We start from the raw sequence: 4,306 nt of genomic DNA, 5'->3' as shown, positions 1-4,306 counted from the left end.
ACAGGATTTGAATACTTGTAAGCGTCCTGTCTTCTTGGTTGGCTAGCCTTCTCAATAGACGCCTTATATGATTCAACACTGCCTTCGTTATTGGGCACAGCAAAAGGCAGCCTGAGCCCACCTGGGAGTTTCCTGGTAACACTACTTACATAAATAATATCTAGCACTTCATTGGGACACTACTATTTAAAAGGCCCTGGCAAAATACAACACAACCCCGGTTGTTTTCAGGCTGTTGTTAATGAAGCTGCACGTAGAATGTGAGGCCTCTGAAATAGAGCACAAAGTCAGGGCGAGTTGAGGCATTACTGGCAATGCTCAGAGCTGCTAGCCAGACTCCAAAGAGGGAGCCCAAGTGGTTTTTTTCTAGGACACTCTGTTTGAATTATTGTTCAGTCAACACAATAGATTTTCAAAAGAGAACAATTAATTAACATGATGAGGAGGTTATTGCATTCTTTGGAATATATGTCATAATGTGGTTAGTAAATTCCAAGAGTCTTTTTTTTTTAGTCCTCACCCAAGAATATTTTTCCACTGGTTTTCAGAGAGTGGAAAAGAAAGGGAAAGAGAAAGCAAGATCTATGTGAGGGAAACATATTGATTAGTTGCCTCCTGCACGAGCCCTGACCAGGGCCTGGACCAGATAGGAACCTGCAATGGAGGTATGTGTCCTTGATCAGAATCAAACCCGGGACCCTTTGGTCCACTTGCCGACACTCTATCCACTGAGCCAAATCAGCTAGAGAACCAACAGTCTTAAAAATAGCCTCCATCATTTGTTATTCAATGATATGTATGAAGATAACTTAATTCTCCATTGGGCTTTTTGTTTTGCTGGACAATATACTAGTGATAAGCTATAAATGGTATTGTTTTATGTTATAAAAATACCAGCTTTTTTCATTTATTATGTTTATAGGCATTCACTGCTTGATCTTGGTTTTGATTCTGAGTGCATTGCACTTGGTCAGCTGCTTCTCAATGGCAGCAGGGATTAGTATGTCACAGTCGGCTTCTAAGATACTCCCTTCATAAAGCTTTGCTTTGGAGAAGCCCAGGATTTTTTTTCTTTATTGATTAAGGTATTACATATGTGTTCTTATCCCCCCATTGTCTCCCCAACCCCCCACACATTCCCTCACCCCCTGGTGTCTGTGTCCATTGGTTAGAGAAGCCCAGGATTGATCCATGTTGCAATTTGAAGTTTTCTAGTTCCTTTTGGTCAATATCATCTGAATTCATATGCTCCCATCACATTCACCAACACTAACACATTTAACACCAAAGTGATGCAAATATCTCATAGAGTGGCCCACATTACCAAATCCCTGAACAACAAATGTTTTATCTCCAAACCCTGGTATCATTCCTAAAATGTTCATGTAAGTAGCTTCATTGGTGAAGTTTTCAATCCCATGGAAAATTCCCTGGCCAGAAGCAGAAATCTGCCCTTAGACTCCACCCTGATTGATGGGTTTACCAGTGACAGAGGCACGGGCATTAATATAGTGCCTATGGTGCTAGAATAGAAGTCAGCAATTCAGGACATCTCTGCCTCACCCATGCTCATGCCTGAGGCAGACATATCAGTGCCGGGACCAATAAAGCCATTCTTTGCCTGTTCCATGATGAACCTCCTTGTGATCTTTTCCAGTTCATTATCAGTATAGTTCTTGGGATTGATGTTAACACCAGTTTTGGCACCCCTAAAAGGCACATCAACCACTGCGCACATGTGTCATCAGAGAAGCCAAAGCTTTTACTTCATCTACACTCACATCAGTGCTCTAAGGAATAACTCCTTTTCGAGGTGTGCCGTGCTGGCTGTGCTGGGCCCGGTAGCCCTCAGATGACCTCCAGGAGCCGTGATGGCAGCAGATGAGGAAGGACAGGCTCAGCACATGGTTACAGGGCTTGATGATCGTCAGGATGCCGTGCACCTGCTTCTGCTTCTGCTTCTGCTCCTCACTCTCCTGGGTCTTGAGGTCCTCTGTCACCGTGTCCTCCATGATGCTGGCGCAGGGGTGGAAGAAGCCCTCCACCGTCTTGAAGAAGCTGGGGTTGTTCCATGGTAAGTGCGGGCGGGCTGCCCACAGCCTGGGACCAGCAGTGCTTCACCCAGGCAGCGGTGCAGGCGGTGGGGCGGAGGCTCGCCGACTGTGGGAGGGAGGAAGGGCCCAGCAGAGGCTGCCCTTTTAAGACACAGCTCCCGGCCTTCCTAGATGTCCCTCCCCGCCGCGCTCACCACCTAACCACGAGGATGGACTTTGGGGCGGGGGCCTCTGAATGGCAAGGTGGGGGTGTGACTTCAACACTCTTTATTTTCCTTATTCCTTGAGATTTTCTTATCTTTTTCTTTCATTTCTAATACATTTGTGAAAAGCAATTGTATTTTCCTCCCTTCTTATGTCAAGCCAATTGCCCCCTAAGAAGGAGATGGGGTTCATGTTTCCTAAACTTTAAAACTCTGAGACTGAATTGGATCCAACAGTTTTTATTTACCTAAAAGAAACTACATAAATTTAGATAACTTTTTTCTTTTAACAACTGAAAGACTAGTCTCGTCATAAAATATACGAAATGAACTCAGAGAGGCAAAGGAAAACCATCTTTGGAAGCTCATGAGTCAGACTATTTTAACTAAACAAAATTCAGAAGTGGTTGCTTTCAGAAGCTATTAAACCCTATAGAATATGCTAAACCTGCTGATTCCATCAGGCCTGTGCTCTCAAGGGATCTTGAGACTAGAAAGCTACATACTAAGAAGTAAACATGACAGAAATTCCCGTTCCCTTGTCACTCAGAAGAGCCATCTGCTCCTAAGTTAAAGCCATTTTCTATTAAATTCACCAGCATACTAATTAAAGAATGACTGGAGGATGGTGAAGCTGCCAGATGCTATAAAGATATATCACTGTCTTTTTATATGGTTAGGCAAACATTTAATTAAACCTGCAGATGCTATGTCTGCTCTACCCACCAACACAGCTAAATACCATTTACTGAGAAAGTCATTTCATATTAGTGTTTTTTAAGAGACTTTGCTGAAATATTTAATGCCTTTGTACATGATTTAATTAAATGCATCAGTAATTACATCAGGGTGATTTGAACTTGACTTTCCTTGGAGTCTTGTGTCTCCTCATAATTAATCAAACATCTCCTCAATAGTATCCTTATTTGTAGGAGTCAAATTACAGAGAGCCTAGGTTTAAGTATGGGTGCTCAGCCTGTCTCTGACATTTTACTAGGTTGTAATTTTTAATACATTTAAAAGGCCTCTTTTGAAGAAAATTAGAGAAATCTGAAATGGGATAGAAATGAAATGCCATCCCAGGGTTTGCTTTATATGGAATTCTTTTAAAAATATATTTCTAATTGATTTTTTTTGAGACAGTAAGGGAGAGGGAGAGAAAAACATCAATGTGAGAATGAAACATCAATAGGCTGCCTCCTGCACACCCCCTACTGGGGATCAAGCCCATATCCTGGGCATATGCCCTGATCAGGAATCAAACTGACAACCTTTCACTGCACCGGATGATGCCCAACCAACTGAGCCATCACTGGCCAGGGCTGTTATGGAGCTCTTGCTAATAACCAGAGAACTCTGTGGGCCTAGACTGACCACTCTCTTCAAGAAAATGTATAGCCATTTTCTTTTGTAACAGAATGTGTTTGCATTTTGAAATTATACACGTTCTTCTCTTTAATTGAGCACAATATTTTGATCATCAGTGATTTTAGCAAGAAAACATGCTACATATCACTAAACTTAACAACAAATTATAACTATTAATGGATGCTAAGTTTGGGCCAGAATGGAGACCATTATTTTAATTGAGGATATAGTCTCTTCAATTGATGGGTTTTTAAGTTAATTTCTTAAGGATCTTATGCAGTGCAAAGCTGCACCCACCTTTGCTTCCTGACTCAGCTGGGTCCCCTGAGTGCTGTAACAGCAAAGTTGGTGAGGTCATTTGTCTGAAAGATATGGCAGTAAATATAAGACAACCATCATGTGCCTGGATTTGTGCTGTAAATGTAACCCAAAGAGTTTTGGATTCCATTGGCTGTCTGTTGCCAGTATGCTTGGCATCCTAGCAAGTACTTGCCATGTATGACCAAACCATCAGTCTTTCCTTCAGACATTTCAGTACCAAGGCTGTTTCCCTCTTGCAAAAGCTGTTACCTTTTCAGTGGGTGATATTTATATTGTGCTGGTGCTGGGGCAGCATGCTGGGATTTGGGTTTTCTTTCTTGCTGAAGAACCTGAAGGAGCCTGCTGGTATAGCTCAGTGGT

At 42.3% G+C, this 4,306-nt stretch overlaps 1 pseudogene; it reads right to left on the bottom strand.

The window, feature by feature from the left end:
- Nucleotides 1-926: 926 nt before the first annotated feature.
- LOC102256658 lies at nt 927-3,983 on the bottom strand (annotated as a pseudogene).
- Between the last annotated feature and the right edge of the window lie 323 nt (nt 3,984-4,306).

Source organism: Myotis brandtii, unplaced genomic scaffold (genome assembly GCF_000412655.1).
Source record: "Myotis brandtii unplaced genomic scaffold, ASM41265v1 scaffold15, whole genome shotgun sequence".
Taxonomy (NCBI): Eukaryota; Metazoa; Chordata; class Mammalia; order Chiroptera; family Vespertilionidae; genus Myotis; species Myotis brandtii.
The sequence above is the reverse complement of the archived record's forward strand: the minus strand, read 5'-3'. Positions and strand labels throughout refer to the sequence as shown.